Genomic DNA, 22,405 nt, shown 5'->3' with positions numbered 1-22,405 from the left:
AGTGTTGATTGGTTGGTTAGCAATAGGATGAATATTAGAGCATCCGTATGTAAGAAATACATATTCTTTCAGCAGTTAAGGAGAAGTGAGTGAATACTGAAGAATGAAAATTGAAATTAGTTGATCTGATCTTCTTCCTTGGTTGTTGCAAGTTCTGTAGCATAACCATGGTGTCTATCTTCATACTGGGGTTAAATATATGCTTATTAAACATAGCATTTGGTTGTGATCCTATTTACAAATTTAACAGCAGTCGTACTGTTTTGGTGCCCCTGTTAATTAATGAGCATATGTATGTATGTATGTATATGTGTGTATATGTATGTGTGTGTGTGTATATATATATATATATATATATATATATATATATATATATAATATATATATATAGTTAATCCAAACAAGAAAGCACAAAAAAACACAACAACGCGAGGATGTGGAACAAATATAGTATTACTGGACACTCAGGAAAGAAGGAAAAAAGGAGGCTTTAACGTTTCGAGCGGAGCTCTTCGTTGGAAACATAGGAGAAGGAAAGATCCAGAGAAGGGAAGACAGAGGAAAAAAAAAAAGATATATATATATATATATATATATATATATATATATGCTGGTGGCACGTAAAAAGCACCATCCGATCGTGGCCGTTTGCCAGCCTTATCTGGCATGTAAAAAGCACCCACTACACTCACGGTGGGGTTGGCATTAGGAAGGACATCCAGCTGTAGAAACACTGCCAGATCAGACTGGGCCTGGTGCAGCCTTCTGGCTTCCCAGACCCCAGTTGAACCGTCCAACCCATGCCAGCATGGAAAGCGGACGTTAAATGATGATGATGATATATATATAGTTAAAGACCCCTTCGTTCATGAATAACCATGGGATTGCACCTAGAAAGTTCCCCTCTCAGGCACAAGTCCAGGCAAGGTTGTTTATGGAAGACCGGCAGTTGCCCATGCATACCAACCTCCCCTCCCCATGCCACTGATATTGTCCAAGGGAAAGGTAAAGGCTGATACAGCTTGGCACCAGTGACATCGCAACTCATTTCTACTGCTGAGTCAACTGGAGCAATGTGAAATAAAGTGTCTTGCTCAAGAATACAACACACAGCCTGGTCTGGGAATTGAACTCACTACCTCATGATTGTGAGCCTGATGCTCTAACCACTGAGCCATGACTGTATGGTTAAGGAGGTTACTTCCCAATTATGTGGTCCTGAGTTCACTCCTATTGCATGAGATCCTGGGCTAGTATCTTTTATCATATCTTTGGGTCAACCCAGGCCTTGCTAGTGAAATAGGATAAATGGAAACTGTATAGGTGTTCACTGAATGATTATTCCAGTAATTCAAAGGTGTGACTTTGTCACACTGTCATGCTGATTCTGCCTAAGAATTATGTTAACCATTTAGGTTGATGATGATGATGATTTAGGATTCAGATTAATGATTTAGGATTCAGATTAATCTGTCAAATGTAATGCTTATTTATTCATATCATTTTTAATTAATCATGCATTATCTCATAGCTTTGAGATTTCTATGAGGTGATTGCTTATTTTTACTATGATGTTGTAGGTCAGGTTTAAAAAGTGAGACCTTATTTGGCTTGTTTGAATATAAACCACATACAGTGTTTAGGCTAGGTACGGTTACTTTATATGCTAAAGGGTTAAGGCACAATTGTCTGCACAATGTTCAATCGCTTCTACACAAGCTCAACTAGCTGGTTGATCAGTTGATTGAACAACTGAATGCTTGTCATTGAAACCACCTAAGACACACACACACACACACACACTTACTCACACTCATTTACCCTCCCTCCTCTCTCTCTCTGAAGAACAAATGTCAATGCAGCAAAATAAAGTACAATACTTTACTGTACTTTGAGAAGTAACGATCCATTTTCTATATGGTAGAAACCTTCTTTTAATGACAATTAATGAATTAACACAAATTAGCACAAATTCTCTTTACTCTAATTAACAACCCATTTTCCATTATTTTTTTTGAATGCCTGTTGCTTGAGTTTTCCAGAGTTATTTTAGTACTGGTTAAGAGTGTGTGTGTGTATATATATGTATATATATATATGTGTGTATATATATATATATATAGAGAGAGAGAGAGATAGATAGATAGGTACAGTTAGATGCACTCGACATATAGCAATTAAATCACATAAATTTTATCTCAAGTATTAATTATTTTAAATTCCCATTGTTGTTTGTACACAGAAGTTATCCAAATCCAATGGTAGGCTATGATGTCATACAATGAGCATAACAATAATAATAAGAGATTACATGGGTATAACTTGGTACTCTTAATCCATGCTTGCACCATAAGCTGCACCTACTGGTTGCATCTGAATACTGAAACGCATGTAACAATTAGAATATATATACATTGTGTGTGTGTGTATTTATATATATATATATATATATATATATATAGGGAGAGTTTGAAAAAAAACAAAAGACGAAGGCAGGTGGTGTACAAAACAAACAGATGTATTAGTATAACGCTCAGGAATAGAAAAAGTCTTCTACGTTTCGAGCCTGTGCTCTTCTACAGAAAGGGACACAGAAAACAAGGAGAGAAACACGAGGAGAAAAAAATGTGTGTGGTGGCTAACGATCTATCATGGCGTCATCTATCTATCTATATATATATATATATATAACTGTCTGTTTATCATGTTTAATGTATATACACTAATAAGTGGTATGATGCTGTGGATTTTTGTCAGAAAGAAAACCTCTTCATAGCCATGCTATATTAAATAAAAATCATTCTGAAAAAAATCCAAAAAAAATCATTCTAGCAGAAATTTACAAGAATATCAGGCATTTCGGTCTTCTTGGACCTTGTCAATGGCAAGAACTCATTAGTCACATGCTGACATGAAATCTGTCCCTCCAGTATATAGGAAGCAGGGAATAATAACCATTGATATTTTGAATAACTGCTGGGTTGAATAAAATCTCAGTCTACTAAATTGAAACAGTATTAAATTATTATACCATATTAAGCTCTCATTTGCAGGTTGAAATAAAGATTGATTTAGAAAATCAGTTGTGCTTTGGTTACTTCAATATTTGATCTCTCTGCTTGCAATGAAACCTTCTCATTGATCATCCTGTCTTGCCTCTAGTTTCTTAGTATGTACTATCCATAGTCTTCTTTGGTGGACAGTTTGAAATCGCTCCGTGTCTCTTCTACAATACCTAGCTTTCACAACAGTAGGTGAGAGTAGCTATCATTACTGCATTGTATACAATTAATTTATCATTGACAGAAAAATTCATATTGCTGTTGACATGCTTTTGTTGAGAACTGTCTGCTGAGTTGACTGCACAGTGCATTCTCTGTTTCTTTGTCTATTGCAATACTGTTGGAGACATATCTTTCTAAGTATTTGTAAGAAGTAGTGCCACATTCGTGGGACTGTGTGATGCAAGTCTAGGCATAGTCTCTTCTGAATCCTTTATGCCTTAACTAGAGAACCATCTTCTACTGTTTCTCCCATAGCTGGGACCCTAGATTGATACTGCTTTCCTGAATCAGCATGAACCTGAGAGCAGTAGTGACTAAAGGATAATTCCTCATACTTCCCATAATTCCTGATTTCTGAGCTGGAGACTCACCATTGGATGCAGTTTACTGTATTGCCCAGGGCTACATTATATCATGTAACACAAAACAAATGTTGATAGAACTCATTAGTTGATAACATAACCATTTTATGTGAAATATCAGGAAACAAAAATTAAATTAGTTAAGTTGTATAAATGTAATGCAAATCTCTATTATATATAGCATATTTCAGTAATAGACTAAATAATTATGCATCTAATGCCACAAGCAAACTATTTCCAGAATGACTATTTCCGAAACAAACTTGATCTCAATAGTCAGGAAATTTGGAGTCCCATGATAAAAATGAGAAACAATCATAAAAGCTTTCTCATGAATCTTACAATAAAAATGGCAGTAATAACTGCTACTAAAATCATTTAACCTGAAGATAAGATGGGAGGTATTGAAACATGGGAAATTTATTGTTCCAAACAAAGCATAAAGGATTACTGATGGTATATCAAAAACCCTTAATAAAACATTAAAACCAGAGTATTGTCAAATTTCCAATAACTTAAAAATGTATATATGCATACACTCCCATATCTATCTATTTGTTTGTTTGTCTGCCCATCTATCCATCCATCCATCCATCCATCCTTCTATCTGTCTGAATATACTTGTATATGTATTGTATTGTGTATGATTTACATAGGTGCGTGTTTACAAATATATAAAAACATTTGTATATAGAAGATGAAATCAGAAATATATGTTAGTTCACTTGTATGTATATTGTAAAATCTATAAATGTTCTATTTAATAAATTCTAGAGGATAAACATAAAGAAATATTTATTCTGGCTTGGATAATGGTTGACTGTAATAAAGTTGGATTTGAAAAAAAGACTTGTATTGTTTGTTAGTTTCTTTTAACTCATTCTATCATGATAATATTGATGGCTTTTCTTTTATAGCATTGTCAAAAAATATATATAAATAATACTAAATTTTTATTTTTCATCATAACTTCAAAAGTACTTGACTTTTAAATGGATAGACCCCCATTGTAAATAATACATGGTATTAACTAGAACCTATTACAGGAAGGTATTCATTTCCTTATGGTGTCAACTAACTGAATTAATTGTTAAGTTACATAGCTTCTCATAACTGTTTGAAACAATATATTTATCATAGCTGAAAGGTTTTGGGTTGCTTTACTTTTTCCTTTTATTTGTTTATTTATTTTGTCATCTTGAATAAATTCTTTTAACATATGTTTTTTGAAAGCCTCTCCCTTTTGCGTTCTGACTTTATACCATGTCAATAAAATGTAGAAGAATTGCTTTTGTTTAGTTATATGAAACCTATGTTATCACTTTGTTTTACATTTTCTCTCTTACCACATTTAAATGTTAGTTTCTATTTAATACTTTAAGTTCTAGATGTCTACTGACATATAAACATATGTATGTTTCATCTTAATTTTATTCCCACCTACCTATTCAAGCTGTCACTCATGCTTAACAATTTAGTTAACTTGTATGGTTTATGTCAAACCTGTTCACCTCTAGTATATTAAAACAATCACAAAATCACTGCCTGTATACCTATATAGACATTACTATTTATACCATTTTGGGAACCAACTGTTGATATAATGTTTATTGAAGCAATTAAAGATTAGTTGAAATAAAGGCTACAGTGATGGCTTGGTCATTTCATTAGTGTTAATGAACTGATAAAAAACAACTTCAGAGAATATTAATTCAAAAGAATTGTATTATGATGTCTAGTCCTAAGTTTGTAAAATGTAAGAAGAAAACAGTAAAAACCTTCATATTAAGAGGACAGTCATAAATTAGAGACAGTATGTTGCTTATAGCAGACAAAGCATAATTGGTATGTGGAAACAATAATTTCCATCTGTAATAATGATGTCATGAAAGCATCACTGTAGCAAATGTTATAAACGATTACTTACATGTTGACACTTATCCCAACACTGAAGTAAGTCTCTTAACTCATTGTGTTGCAGACATACCAATGAAGATTTCATCTTCTTATTGTATATCTTTGGGTAAGCCACATTAACAGAACCCTTCTCTTTCCACTCTATGCTGAAAGATATGCACTGGCATACAGACATGCAAGTGTTTATACATATGCAACAACCTTCTGCACAGGTTTCACTTAACTAATTCCTCTGACAAGACACTTGTTATTTGAAGGCTTTCCCAAGTCTCATGCAGCCATGTCACCTATTCTGCAGTACCAGTTTGCAGTTAGTACTGGGCCATTTGAAAGTTTAGTGTCTTAGTCACAAACACAACAGATTGCTTGCTAATCATAGAATACAAACTGCTGACTACTTAGTATGTTGACTTAGCCACCTGAGCTCTACATAATCTAAAATCTAATCCAAATCATGGGAAGTCAGTTTCAATGGCAAATCTGAGCTGAAGAACTGGAATGATAAATATGTATTTATGGACTGTTTGTTGATGATGCAGACCATCTCGAGTTTCCTTGGATACCAGATTTTAACCTCTGTTATATATGTCTATTAAGAACCCACTTTTCTTTTCTTTTGGTTTCTCTGGAATCTATCTTAAGTACAATATACCATGCTTTACAAACTATAATTAGTAAAAATCCACTTGAGTTATGGTTATGGGCAAAATTAAGAGCAATTGGGATCAGTCAGTTTTAAAGTTATATCCAAAGTTTGTTACAGATATAAGTTAACAATGCCATTTCAATACACTTATAAACACTGAGTTTATGCTTATGTTTATTGAGTTAATACTTAAACAAAAATATTCAAGAGGTTACCTTTCTATGTATTTATCTGTCTTGGTGTTGTATGATTGTAATTTTTGAAAGCAGATGACATTTTCATAACAGTATAGCTGTAATTTATTCCATTGATATTGTAAATTGCCAAAATAGCATAGATTGCACTTCATGCAAATCTTGAAGCTCACATTAAACTATAAGAAAGTTGAAATCATAAATGTATATATTTAACCTAAAATTTGTAATCAAGAAAGAGATACCCAACTTTTCCATATCGCTTCTGTCTCAAAATGAAGTTTTAATTTTGTAAACAATTATAATTAGTAATGTTGACTTAATCTAAGGCAGCAAGCTGGCAGAAACATTAGCACGCCAGGTGAAATGCTTAGCAGTATTTTGTCTGTCTTTACGTTCTGAACTCAAATTCCGCTGAGGTCGACTTTGCCTTTCATCCTTTTGGGGGTCGATAAATTAAGTACCAGTTGCGTACTGGAGTCAATCTAATCAACTGGCCCCTCCCTCCAAATTTCAGGCCTTGTGCCTAGAGCAGAAAAGAATGTTGACTTAATCTGTTGCATGGTTTAACACCACAAGAACCTTGGTGCCATTAGCAGATTCCACTGTTGAAAGCATTCAGGCAAGTCTTTCCATTTGAAGTTTAACTTCCTTTCTAACTCCCACCAATCTCAGGAGCCTTGAAGGTTTGACTAAGCCATTAAAACGAAAAATTTAGTATTTTCAGTAAGAGTTGACTGGCTGTTACTGTTCCCACCACATCTAAGGCATCTTTTCACAAGTTGTGGTTGTTGTTGTTTAGCCCCAGGTCAGCTCTGATCAAGTATGCTGATCAAAGGTAATCAAACCATGGCCCTACTGCCCTTTCTTTCAGACTATATTATCCAATGTGTTTGTTTTTAAGACCATAGAGCATGGTTCAAGTGTGATTTAATTACTTTTTCTTATTTAACCTTCCTACAAATATATGTGTGTACATGTGTACATACATTCATTAATTCCTTTTTTGTATGCTTAAAATTTACTAGTTATACCTATGTGATATGGATACTTGATGTTTTTATATTTTTTGATACAAACTAATCTTCATCTTTTGTTTCTTTTTTTTTCTATTTCTCATAGGTAAGTGTTCCAGAAGGATCTACCTGAAATTTAAAAATCTATGTTGTTAACTGTAAGTAGAAGAAATATTATGAATTACAAGAAACGTGAAAAGCTAAGATATTTTATCTATTTACACCAAAGAAATATGATTGTTAGAGCAAAAGTGTAACACACTGGAGTACTGGACAGAAAAGTCATCCAATCAAACTCCTGGCTTTACTTATCCAGTAGATGAGCTGAAAATTGAAACTATTCTAGTTTTTAAGTGGTTAATATTAGAACAATCTAAGTCCTGCTGTAACAATTCAAATTCAAATATCCAAATTTTAAAATCATTTCTTCCACTTCAACATAAAAGAAAATGTGTTGCTGTACCTATATAGGGTTTCTGAATCCTTTCTAATATAAAGTGTCATAAGTGCTTTAACAGAAAAGTGTCTGCTGGTCTAAGAGAGGGTGTATCACTATTACATTTCTAAAGTATTGTGACTATTGTTGGAGTGAACTGGTTATGTAAATAAATTTGATTGATGGAAATGTGCAGAAGCCTGTCGCACATACACATAGATTTACACATACATACACACAGACATTTTTATACATACATATAGACATGTGCGCACACATGTATATATGGCTGTGTGATTAAGAACTTTGCTTCCTAACCACATGGTTTTGGGCAAGTGTTTTCTAATATGGCCTCAGGCTGACCAAAGCCTCGTGAGTGAATCTGGTGGATGGAAAGTGAAAGAAACTCATCGTGTGTGTGTGTGTGTGTGTGTGTGCACGTGTTTATATGTATATGTATAGGCATGTGCATGTATATATCCATGCCTATGTTTATGTTTATATTTGTAAAGCAAGTGTTGTACCCTCCCTTCGATAAAAAGTGTGACTTAATTATTTGAAATATATAGATCAGTAAATTAATCAACACACTGCATTACAGACTACGATTGATATGATTGACTAAAATTCTTGAAGGCTATGTCCCATCTTAGCTACTGTTCTATCGGTTTAAACTAGTAACAACAAAAGAATAGTATAGACTAGCAGTCTATCCAGATAGAAATTCATCTCTTATCTGTTTCACAGAATATCCAGAGTTTTGAGAAGAAAAAAAAAGAGTAAAAATATATAATTATGCTGTGAAGAAGAATCAAAGAAGTCAACATTTTGTACATTGTTCCTTTGTTAAGAACCCATTTTTTTTTTCTTTTGGTTTCTCTGGAATCAATCTTAAGTACAATATACCATGCTTTACAAACTATAATTAGCAAAAATCCACTTGAGTTATGGTTATGGCCAAAATTAAGAGCAATTGGGATCAGTCAATTTTGAAGTTACATCCAAAGTTTGTTACAGATATAAGTTGGCAATACAATTTCAATACACTTATAAACACTAAATTTATGCTTATGTTGAGTTGATACATAAACAAAAATATTCAAGAGGTTACCTTTCTAAGTATTTATCTGGCTTAGGAAAAAATAAAAATAAAAAGGAAAAGTGGTTTTGTTTATAATGAATGAAAAAAAAAAACCCCACAAAAACCTTAAATGTATAAAGCAAGAAATGTGAAGAATGTTGTCTTAGAGATTAAAGTTAGAGTGGAAGGAGATAGTGGAAAAAAGCATAGATTAGTGAGGATAAGTTTAAGGAAGAGTGAGATTATGTTATGCATGTGTGAACATGTATATAGGGTGGGGGTACATTGTGTGATTGTGTGTTGGTGCATGTATTCTGGAAATGAGGTGAATGTAGTGTCCTGCTGTGTAGACAAAGCGTAATATAACAAATACCTCAAACAACACTGGTATAACAAATCGTAATAGTATGTGTTCATAGTTGACGGGTAGTGTGTGGAAATGCAGTGGTTTGTACAGCTCAGAAGGGCATTTATTAGAGTATGGGGATGTTAAGAAAGAAAATAATGTTGTTAAAGAAGGCAATGTTGGCTATGTTTAGCCAGAAATTTTATTGTGGTTCATGAAGCATACAAAAGAGACAGAAGATCTGCAATGTACAACAATATTGCAGATGTTGAAATACTGGTAGGTGTGGCCAAGAGAATTGAAGTGACAGCCTATAGGTCAGAATTATTTGATGTTATTGCATCAAATAATCAATAGTGTTCCATAAAATTATCTTCCAGCTACCAACAGGTTTCTTCAGTATATAAGTCACATAGTTAGCATTTTATGTTATTAATGAGGTTCTTGGAAGTATAGGCAAAGCAGTCAATTACTTAGAAGGGTAAGTTAGGTTCACATTGAGTGGTTATTGTTCTAAACAATGGGACAGGTGTTGCAATGGAAGTAGGAAAAGGCATCCAAGTTTGGTGTGGCAAGGACTGAAGCAATTATAGACTTGAAGGTCACACAAGTAACAGTTGCTTCTGAAGGAAAGGGATGGTTATTAGGGAATATGGGAGTGATGGTAGTCTAGATTGGTGATTGGTCTAGATTTCTGTATGAAAATATGCTGAAATAAGGTTACAGGGTGGTGGTTGAAGGCAAAAGGAAAACTGTTGGTGGTATGGTAGACACAAAGCTGGAGGACAGAGGTACAGCCAATAGCATAGATACCACAACAGGCACCCTCATTGTTTGGGTGGGAGTAACCACTTCATATGATGGTATGTATTGTGTCATAGCTTCAGACATGGAGAGTGTGCAGGAATAGTATGTAGTGGCGTCAATAGAAAAGGAGATGTCCAGGATGTTAACAGAGGTGATGGATATGGTGAATGTTGTATCTAAGGCTGAGTGAAAGGAGTTGATGAAAAAGATGGAGTTGAGTTTTTCATCAATAACAGAGCTATGACTATATACCTTTAAAGTGGGCCATCAAAAGGTGTGAAGATTTGAGCCTCAATAGGACCGACAAACTGATTGACACAGCTGGGGGTCTATCCTAATTTTTATGGTTACTTTAGTGACCTGCTCCTGCTGGTAGAAGTTCCCAATTAAGAAGTTGTTGGTGGTGAAGATAAGATAAGCAGGACAAAGGGAAATAGAGGTATTAATCGAAAATTTAGTGTGACAATTAAGAAAATATTTTAGGCCTCAGAGAGCATCATTGTGGAGGACAATAGTACAGAAGGACTTCATATTCATGGTGAAAATAATCTGGGAGGGGCCTGCAAGAAAGAAAGAGAATTTGAAGAGAAAAAGAATATGGTTAATGTCATGGATGTGTGATGGAAGGGCTGCAAACTAATGGTGAGAAGTGTTGTTTGAGGTATTTGGAAATGAGTTCGACAGGGTAGTTACAGATGGAAACACTGGGGTACTCAGGTCCTTCTTATGGATGTTTGGGGTAGAAGTAGATGGTGTATTGTTTTGTGTTGTGTATAGCAGCAAACCAAAGCTCTGTATACTAACTATATGGATCCTTATTGTTCAGAATATAATTATCTTGTTTCTTATGGTAACTTAACCCTTTTGTTACCAACCCGGCTGAAACCGGCTCTGGCTCTGTTGTACAAATGTCTTATTTCCATAAGTTTTAAATTAAAATCTTCCACCAAACCTTAGTCACAATTTATGTTCCTAATACAAGCTGAATGGTAACTAAGTTATTTTACTAAATTCTTTGTTATATTTAAAATAATTGAAAGAAACATAGAACATCTCAAAATAAATACAGTAACGAAAGGGTTAAATGCCAAATTTTTGAAGCTTGTAACTCTTTGTATTGTGTAAAGTAGTTCACACTTGACAAATATTTTCAAACAGAAATGAAATAAAAGCAACTTTAAAAATTGTGTCATGAAAATGTAAAAAGCATGATAACATGATTTGGCAAATTTCCAGAATATTTTGTATTGTGATTGTATGGAAAAAGTTCAAATTCACCATTTCAGTAGTTTATATGTGATCTAAATTTTTAACAACACTGGCCATAAAGTGGCCATGAGTGATGTGTTAAAATAAACCTGTTCTCTGAATGTTCTCACGCCATCCCATCCCTATTTTCAGATTTCATTTCCTTTGGTTTTCCATCTTCCACCTATCCACATTTTATTTTCTTCCTTGAATACTATAAATAAATAATATGTACATTTCTTCTTTCTTAGATTTACACCTTTCGTAACATTATCTTCATAAATTTGCAGTATTAGCGATCATCATTCAATATCCTAAACCAAATATTACATTACATTAACACTAAGCTAATTTCTAGTTGTCCAGGGAAGCCATTTCATCCCTTAATCTTTCCTGGATTAAGCTATAAAGAATCACTATCATTATCATCGTTATCATCATCATCATTGTAGGTGTTAAGCTTCCATTAAGATTGGTGGGCAATTCAGTATAGTTTCTCAATGGTACTTGATAGCTTTGTTGTTTCTCTTGTTAAAGGCGTAAATGTCACAATTATAAATTTCTTTATCTCTACAGACATGAAGATTTGTATCTATGCGAGAAATTATTGTTAATGTTGTTAGCAGTATAAACTTAGATTTCAGGTGAAGTTATTGCAAATTCTGCCATGGTTGTCCTTGCTTTCATCCTTCCTTGGTTGATAAACTGAGTACCAGTCAAATACTGAGATCAATATAATTGACTTTACCCTTTCTTTAAATTTACATCCAAAAACCAAACTTAGAAATAATGATTCTTTCTACTAAAGGCACAAGGCCTGAAATCTTGAGGGGAAGTGGCTAGTTGATTACATTGACCCCAGTACTCAGCTAGTACTTCTTTCATTGACCCTGAAAAGGTGAAAGGCAAAGTTAACCTCAGCAGGATCTCAACTCAGAATGTAAAGATGGATGAAATGTCGCTAAGTATTTTGTCTGACATGCTAACGATTCTTATCTCTTTACTACCTACAAGGGGCTAAACACAGAGAGGACAAACAAAGACAGACAAACGGATTAAATCGATTATATCGACCCCAGTGCGTAACTGGTACTTATTTAATCGATCCCAGTGCATAACTGGTACTTATTTAATCGATCCCAGTGCGTAACTGGTACTTATTTAATCGATCCCAGTGCGTAACTGGTACTTATTTAATTGACCCCGAAAGGATGAAAGGCAAAGTTGACCTCGGTGGAATTTGAACTCAGAACGTAGCGGCAGACGAAATACCACTAAGCATTTCGCCCGGCATGCTAATGTTTCTACCAGCTCGCCGCCTTCAAACTTAGAAATAACAATAATAATAATAAATAATAGGCCATGTGTATCTTGACTTTTTTAAAAATTGGTACACCATATCCTTGCATGATTTAAGAAGCTACTAAAAGTATAGGCACCAAGAAGGGTCATAAAACACTGGTGGTGGCAGTGGTGGTGAATTATTTATAATTTTGGCATAGGACCATGTATTTGTGGAGGGGAAAATTAGTAATTTAATCAACCTTAGCACATTACTGGTACTGACGAAAGTAATATTGATGATAGAAAGATTAGAACTTAGAACATAAAGTAGTGAAGCAAAACATTACATTTCCACTTGCATAAAATAACAGTAACAAAGCATGTTTTTGATAGTTGTTTTAACTTTTTACATTCTGAGTTAATTTCATTGGCCTCAGTTTTTGGGGATTGGTAAAATACTTTGGTATTTTATCAACCCCAAATACTACTCAAATCCTGGGGTTGATGGTATTGACTACTTCCCAAAGTTAATCTGGATTCTGAAAGCAAAGAACCAGAATAAATACTGCAAATGTATTTTGTTCAGTGATTATACTGATCCACTACTTGAGATGCCATGCAATGGGATCTAACTCAGGATAAAATTTTATATGATCACTTTCAAAATAAAAACTTGCATTTCAAACCATCTTCAACCTCTACAAAAAACACTGTATTTTGAATTAATTAATATAATAGGCAGTTTGGGAAAGGTTATGTTGATTACATTGACCCCAGTGTTCAGTTGGTACTTATTTTATCAAACCTGGAAGGATGGAAGGCAAAGCCAACCTCAGCAGAATTTGAACTCAGAATGTAAAGACAGACAAAATGTCGCAAAGCATTTTGTCTAACATGCTAGCAATTTTGCCAGCATGCCTCCTTAAATATGATAGTCAGTTAATTGCTATAGTCATTTGTAATTCTCTGCAACACTTTGTGATGTATGCTTGTACCATTTCTTTTCTGTGGTTTGTTTTTTGATTCAGGTCAACTTTAACCAAGCAAGCCTATGATCAAAAGTCTTTTGGTCATGACTATCCTATCTTTTCTTTTAACTACATGGAATTTAGGACTATATTGTCCTCATTGTCCTATTTTTAAGATTATAGAGTAGTGTTTGAAGGAGATTTGGCTGCTTTTTATTGTAGGTTGAGGGACCACATAGAGGCTTTATTCTAGTCAAAGCTTTTCTGTGGGTATTTCATAGTGCTGCCATAATTTTCAATGTATCAGAGTTCCAAATTTGTCATACCTTTATATATACATATATAAACATATATATTTATGTACATACATATATATATATATATATATATATACATACACACACACACACACACACACATATGTATAATTGAAATTCATTTGAATTAGGTACTTAAGTTGAAGCACCAAATCAGTGCGGTATTATCCATACAACTCAAAGTAAGGTGAACAAAATCAAAATAAGCAACAGGATATCAAGAGGTGATGCAGTACAATCATTTCAAGTGACTTTATTTAATTGAACGACGCAATCATTACATCAGTTTAAATGCAGGGCTATCCTCAGCTGCATAAATAAATAGATAAATAGAATTTTTAACCAGTTGGACACAATAATATAATTTTACTTACATACTCTAATAGAGCAAGAAGATGGAAAGAAACCATGTTGCCACTTATGTAGCTAAGAATACACTACACTTCCATGAAATGTATGAAGTTTGTTGGGGTCATAGCTTGTAAAGGGTTGTGGTTCATTTTTAATTTATTTGATGCTTCATTGTGATTAAATTGATACCTTGCTATTTTGCATTCTAATTATACTGGAGTGAATGTTCTTGTTCTTGTAGATATGATAAGGACTCAAAGCTGATTAAAATGGTGGTACAACAGTCTAAATCTTGCATCAAAAGGGACAGTCACAAAAAAAAAAAAAAGATATCTTCATCATATATGTGTAAGATTTAAAATCACATCTAGCTAGTGAATTTAGAAATAGCCAAGGCACCTATGTATTATGGACGGTATTAATGAATTGTTGTGAAAGAGTACAGGCTAAACTAAATCTCATATATAATATTGTAAACTAAGTGTATCTATATATATATGTAAAACTCTAAGCAACCTTTTAGATCAGTCTAAAATGATAGTAAAATTTTAGAAATTCCAATTTTGATACATTTTAAAATTATTACTTTTATTTCTATTTTGAACACCATATTTGCTCAAACCCCACAGCTGTTTCTCTAAAGCCCCTGTTCACTACAATTACAATCTCTCCTTTTTCTTCCTTCTACCTTTAAACTTTGATTCTCTTTGTCAGTTCTACTTAACTCCCTAATTCATGCTGATTTTTACTGCCATGACAATATTATTATAACAACATAAAAGGAAGGGAGCAAAAATTGCTCATGTTTGGTAAGGAGAATATATTTATGTATTTCCACATTTCATAACTTTTGATTTTAAAAATGTTTAAAAATTATCATGTGTTCTGAAGTTGTTTCACTATTTATTTTGATATTAGAAAAGGACACATTAGATACTGTACTTCCATGTATACAAAAAGATGAGATAATATATCACACAAACTACGGCACTGAGCTGGCAAAATTGTTAGCACTATAGGCAAAATGTATAGCAGTAATTTCATCCATCTTTACATTCTCAATTCAAATTCCACCAAGGTTGACATTACTTTTCATTCTTTTGAGGTACACAAAATAAGTACCAGCCAAATATTAGGGTCGATGTAATCGACAGATTCCCTCCCATGAAATTTCTGGCCTTGTGCCAAAATTTGAAACCAATATATTGCATAAACTAAGAAAATATTTCCTGAGGCTGATATTTCTCACAGTAATTTATAGCAATTTTAATGAAATGTAATTGGCTGGAAATTATGAATAATCTAAAATTATGCCTCGAGGTTAGAATTCTTTGTGTCTAAATTTATTGTATTACTCTTGGTATGGTAACCCCCATTATTAGAATGTATCTTCATTGTATCTTTTCTGAAAGTATTTCCATGGTCATGGCTCAAGCCTGGTGTTTTCTGTTAAGTCTTTTAAACACATCACCTACTTCTCATCCTACATCTTTAATTTCTCTAATCAGCTTTCTGTTAGTCATAAATCCTTTTATTCTAATTGTTTCTTTCCTTGAACTGCTGCTCTCTGAAACTCACTATCATCATCTTGTTTCCCTCTGGTCTATGATGTTCTGTTTTTTAAGCTTTCTGCCAATTGACATCTTTTGAATTTGCAGGCTTCTTCTTTTGTTTATTTGTAGTCCCTTACACTTCACTGACCTTGGGCCTTGTTTGAAATAAAATCACATAAAAAAAATTATCAGATTGCTTAATTGCTTTTTAGTTACTTTTCCTTTCTTCTTTTTAATTTGCTCTTAAGGCATCAACAAACAGAAGCAAATTTAGTAAAACAAATGCAAAATATGATGTTCATCATGATTGAAGGCTATCAGATTGGCAGTTTACCTGGAGGCAAACGATAACTCTCAGATTGTAAAGTCAAAGTGTGTGTGGCTTCTTTGTTTTCACTGATAACTACTGGTGTTCTGCTAAGAAATTAGGCCACATTTACAGCACCACAACCAACAAGCTGCTTAAGCACCAAGATACCATTTGGGCAACACCAAAAGTGTTGAGCAGGGTGCAATAGATCTCATTACTAGATAAGAAAGAGAAAAGTTTTACTGGTGCTGATATTACTTTGGTTTATTTATGTTTATTTTTTTTTATCAAGTTATTGACCACTTTCACTTCACCTAAGTTCATTTATAATTACCTTAACAAGAAATGAAACAAGATTTTACTAATTTTTAAAATGTATGTTTGACTAGTGTATTGATGGAATTCCTTATCAGGTGCACTTATTGAACGCATCAAACATAATCTTGATTGATGAGAATTTGTTAGCTATATCACAAATTCTCTAACAGTTCCCATTGCTATTCTTAATGTAATGCTATTTTTAAACAATAGGATTCAAGGAGATTCGTATCTGAAAGGGAATCTTTTTCCTTTTATAAGATGATTTATGATGTTGGAACTAGAATCTCTTTATTTTATAAAGTATTCTATCAGCTTATTATTTTTTAGCTTTTGCAGATAGTGCACTACCATATCTCACATATATCTGATCTTTTGCATGGAGTTCAAGATTAAATTTATCTATTACAAAGGCATTTGTTTCTCAAACCTTTTCTGCTATTACAAATTTTAAACAGCCTGTAACCATGGGTACCTTTATCATTCAACATCCCACCTCTTAAATTATAAAATTTATCTACAACTTAATAAATAATGCAGTATATACATGTATGCTTTACATTTTCATTGTTTATACTTACTTTCTGTTGCATCAAAGCACCGTATGGTGTCCTCTGGATGGGTGTTAATACAGAGAGTAATACTTCTTTACAGCATGAAGCAGGATTAGAAATTTGAATTTGAAATCAAGGAATATGAAAAAGATACAAAAAGTTTGTGTGTTTGTGTTGAGTGTTTAGTTCTGTTTTATCCTTTTTAGGCATCTTAGTATGTCTCAACCTGTAAATTCATTAGAGGTATCATAAAGAGAGGCATTACATCAAAATACTGTGTATTACAAGTGTCAGTTTATCGTATGTTTGCTCAAAATGCAGCTAATCCCTGTGTATTTATCTCATTTTCATTTCTAATTCTTTAATTTCTTGGGTGATATGTCCTCACCTATAAAAAATACCAAGATTGTCCCTAGTGCAGCATGTTTCCAAATAGTTTATTTGGTTAGGTGATGTTCTATAAGCTACTGGTACCATGTAGCTAAGTACAGCCAGTCTCATGGTTGGGTAACCCACTGCCATCCAGTTTTCTGAATGGAGAGGGTGTGTAAACACTTGACAGGGTTAAAAATAAATCCTGTTGAAGGATGGTAAAGCTTTTTACAGAGAACTGAACCTGTTCAGGAAACAGACACCACAAAGTTATCTATAGTGAATCATCTCTTGGTGTGTACCCATGGCCTCTCATAGTTATGAACTTTTATGGATATTTACTATAAATATTATTTCTGTAATTTTGTATCTAGGTGTTCTCAAGTCTCTGTTGATTTTAATGAAATATACTGGCATGGCTGTGTAGCTAAGAAGTTTGCTTCTCAAAAATGTGGTTTCAGGTTCAGTCCTAATGCACAGTGCCTTGTGCAAATGTCTTCTACTGTAGCCTCAGGCTAACCAATGCCTTGTGACAGAAACTGAATGAAGCCTGGTGTGTGTGTGTGTGTGAACTTTGCACAACATTCACAAACAGTTAACCGCAAACATTGAAGTTCAACAATTCCTTGTCAGCAAATTGTCTTATAGTCCCATACTTTGAAAATGCTGAAATTTAAAAAATCCCTTACTTGAGAAACGAATAAAGGTTAGTGACAGAAAAAGTGCCCAACTATAAAATAATTCCTCTCTATATATTCATCTGACCCATGCAAACATGGAAAAACAGTTGTCAAACAAATATTATTTGCTTAATTAAATAGTATTCTCATACAGACAAATAGCATAGTAGATAGACATTTTCATATTTTAAATGTTTCTTCCTCATTACTGTTGTAATTTTCTTCATTAATGTTGCTGTCTTCATTACTATCATTGTCGTTGCCATCTTCATAATCATCATCATTACTTTTAATATCATCATCATTTCATCATTGTTCTTTTCATCACCACCATCGCCTTCAACAATTTCATCATCGTTATCATTGTCATCATCAACAAATATTTATGCATACTGTATGCAGTTGTTAAGTGGTAGTAGAGGACAAATGCACACACACACACACACACACCACACACACACACACACACACACTATAATATATATAAAACAGGCTTCTTTTAGTTTCCATGTCCCAAATTCACTCAAGAGACTTTGGTTGGCCTGGAGCTATAGTAAATGACACTTTGTGGCATAATCTTGTACCATTTCTGTACAATGCAAGCTGGAAGAATCATTAGTATGCCAGGTAAAGTGTTTTGCAGCATTTTGCCCATCTTTTAATTCAGAGTTCAAATTCCACCAAGGTTGACTTTGCCTCTCATCCTTTCAGGGTTGATAAAATAAGTACCGGTTGAGCACTGGAGAAGATGTAACCAAATATACTGCCTTTGTGCCAAAAATTGAAACCAATATAAATGGTAAAACACTATATATTCACCAGATTTCATGAGAATGAGGGTCCACTGGTGAGTGACATAGGAATGTAAAGATCCAGTAAATTTGTTTTTATGAAAGCTGTACTGGTGGTCATTAATGAGGGAAAGAGGTTTTAAAATGGTTGCGAAAACTGGTGTTAATAGCTGTTTCCATTACCTTTCCAATGTTGAAAGTGAAGATGGTAAGACAATAAGTGATAGAGTGGTTGTTCTTCTTGGGAATGGCACATGCTGTAGCATGTTTTCAAAGATCAGGCTATAACCCTGTAAAGTTAGAGATTTATCTGGATAGGAGATAGGTCTGGTGGGGTTGCATTGATACAGGGTAGTATTAAGGACATGACTAGTGACCTTATTGATTGGAAGTAACTGGAAGTACTATCCCTTTTAGCATGTATGCTTGCATGGTGATGAATCTGGTCAAATAAAAAAGAATAAGGAAAATTTTGAAGGAAATGTACCAAATCTTGGAACAAAGAGAAGCAAAACCAAGTACTGTACTGCCTTTTTACTATTGTTTAGCCCTGTTCAAATAAACCTCTGATAGAAGGCATTTGAGCCCTGACCATTCCCTTTTCTTTTCAATGAATGTATCTAAAACTATATTATGTAAGGTCTCCTTCCCTTTTCAAGAGAAGGTATATGGTTTGAGGAAGATTTGGTTACTATTTCTAGCAGAGCAAGTGATTAATCAAAGCTCTCCACATTGTCTCATATCTATACTGTAATGTACTCTACTGTTTTGATTATCTACGCCAGTCCATACCAAATGATAGCCATGTAAATACACTGAACTGACAAAAGTTTCTATTCTATTTATTACACAATCAGGTATGTGACAGTGTAATAAATAAATCTAGTTGTGCTCTATTTCTATGAATTCTTCCTTAAACCTCATTACTTCTCTGTGGATGCTTACTAGCCCAGAGCTACTCATTTAATATATGATCTGTTGGTAAGATAAAATTGGACTTCAGTTCTAGAATCTAATCAGTTTTTTAATATTATGACTTCAGGCTGCTAATCTTAAATGAAGGTAGAAAGAAAAAAGTAGTTAGATGAAATATAATGGTCCTAATAATGAGATATCTAGTATTCAATAATGAGATCCAGAGAAAAAAATATTCAAGCAAAATATAAATGTTGTGATGGAATAGTTCTCATGGCTGCGTTCATGAGAAGTTCACTTTGCAACTGCATAGTTCCAAGTTTGATTCCATTGTATGGCACCTTGGTCTTTCACAGCAACCTCAAGTTGATCAGTGTCTTGTGAGTGTAAATAGATGTGTGTGTGTGTGTGTGTGTTTGTATTGTGTTTACATTTTATCTCTTTATACTCCATAACTTAGAAACTCAGCAAATAGGTATGATGAAATCTGTATCAGGTTAAAACAAGTACTGGAGTTATGATCAACTAAAACCTTAAAGGTGGTACCTCAGTATTAATCAGTAAAATCTTGCTTTTAAAAATATGTTATTTTTAGAAGCAGATTCTTGGTCAAAGATATTCCACTTTTAACAATCTTATTTTTTTTTCCTGTTATAGTGCTGAACAGTTCCTGGCTTTAAGGGTATTACAAAAGGCCTGGTTGGAGGTCCTACCTTCCGACTTCTTTTACAGGGTTTAGTAAAACTGAGGATCACTGCAATAAGTGTGTGAATCTGAGAGAAGATTATATTGAATAAAATCATAATTAACTGATCCCCCTGTATTTTCTTTTACCGAAAGCCAGGAACTTTTCAGCACCCTTTGTATCTCAAACTAAATTGTAACCAATATATCCTGTCATTTTTAAAATGGTAGGGTGAGGTTTTTTAAGGAGATCCAGGTGCTAATTTTAGTAGGTTGCACAACTATGTAATGATTTCCTTGGTTTAAGTATGTGATATGTTTTGGTATCAGTGATGTGGACTACATTACTTTCCTAAGATGTAAGATTTCAAATAGATTCAGTGAATATTTGAAATATTTTTTTAAGTATGAATCATGAATAAGAAAAAAACGAGGACTATTTATTTTGGTTCTAAAATTTTGATTCTGCAGTAATCTCATATGAATAGAATGTTTTCTTCCTTTACGTGCCAGCATTTAATTTTCTTATAAATAAATACATTCCAAAATTCATTATAGGCTGCATAGGGTTCCCCAGTGTGATGCATATGGCCTGTTGATTTAATATTTTACATATTATACACGAACAGAAATACTAACAAAAAATGCTAAAAAAAAAAAGCAAATGAAACTATTTTAACCTTTTATATTTATACAGTCAAGAATGGTTGTTTGCATATCTTATAAAATGTAAAACCATGTTTGGGAGCTAAAGATGAATCATTGAGTGTACTTATTCAAAATTCTCATAGAAAATAAAGGTTTGAAAAGAATTCAGGCAAGAAAGATAAATGTAAGTGCAACCAGCAGTAAGTAACATAATGAGTGAAGGAAATTACCCATTGGTATGGAAAATAATTAGTAAAGTAAGCACTAACACACTTAATGTAACTAGCAAGGAAACTAATTAATCAAGGTTCTCCTGAATTGTGAAGAGGTAAACACTGAAACAACATTTAAATTTAACCAAGACAGGCAGGAGTAGCAACCTCAAATATTAAAAAAATGTAATAAAAGGGCTGACCACTGAATTTCCATCAATTACAACTAGACATATGGTAAACTTAATAAAATTCAAACATCTCCAGAGTTTTCGCTGTCATCATCGTCATTTAACGTCCGCTTTCCATGCTGGCATGAGTTGGATGGTTTGACTGAGGGCTGGCAAGCTAGAAGGCTGCACCAGGCTCCAATCCGATCTGGCACTGTACCTTTCAAAAATCAAATTAATTGTTCCTTTCACTGTATGTCTATTTCCAATTATAACTAATTGAGATTTGTGTGTAGTCAGTCTATTTCAACTTTTTTTTTTTGCAATTTTTGTTACCCTTGACTATCTTGTATAGATTTATGCATTGACTTAGTGGTTACCCTTCCACAATTCTGGCACTCTTGATCAAGTAATTTCCTTGCTAACCACATTGTTTTAGCATTTATTTTACTGATAGAACGTAGGCAAGTTCATTGTAAACTGAAACTGCAGCTCAGAATTGGTTCCTTATATAACTGGTGCTACTTCACTTGTGTTATTGATGCTCCTGGGAAAGATGTGCATCACAACAACTATTTTCCCTTTCCTTAAGTTAGTATGTCTAATATCACTTATTACTGATTACCACTGATAATCTTGCAGGAAGGGCAGTATTTGACATTTGACTGTTTCACCAGTGAATAAAACTGATAAATATTTATCATTTGTCCCTTAAGCAAGAGCTTTATAGATATATGGATATTGACCTGGTGGGAGACAAAAGTTTTTAATTTGTCATCAGTATTATGATGATATAACCTTCCTTGGCAAAAACATTCAGTTGTCAATGGGTCAGCTCACTTAATTGTAATTAGGTACAGCTAACTATTGCAAACTGCGAGCTTACAGTGTAAGTTTCTAATTTCTAATCTTCTTTCAGGCCAGAAGAAGAAAAAAAAATC

At 33.6% G+C, this 22,405-nt stretch overlaps 1 protein-coding gene and 1 long non-coding RNA gene across 2 annotated transcripts in view; one reads left to right on the top strand and one right to left on the bottom strand.

Moving 5' to 3' along the window:
• LOC115211741 (beta-arrestin-1) overlaps nt 1-22,405 on the top strand; it is a 256,135-nt gene that overhangs the window by 64,341 nt on the left and 169,389 nt on the right. The gene's annotated exons all lie outside the window — the stretch shown is intronic.
• LOC118763639 overlaps nt 1,785-22,405 on the bottom strand; it is a 21,490-nt gene continuing 869 nt past the window's right edge. The window contains exons 2-3 of the long non-coding RNA XR_004999404.1: nt 5,189-5,199; nt 1,785-1,802 (exon numbers count right to left, since the gene is read on the bottom strand). This is a non-coding gene — a long non-coding RNA (uncharacterized LOC118763639). The remainder of the gene's footprint in view (nt 1,803-5,188; nt 5,200-22,405) is intronic.

Source organism: Octopus sinensis, linkage group LG5, assembly GCF_006345805.1.
Source record: "Octopus sinensis linkage group LG5, ASM634580v1, whole genome shotgun sequence".
Lineage (NCBI taxonomy): Eukaryota > Metazoa > Mollusca > Cephalopoda > Octopoda > Octopodidae > Octopus > Octopus sinensis.
Note: the sequence above shows the minus strand (reverse complement) of the source record. Positions and strands in the feature narration are given on the sequence as shown.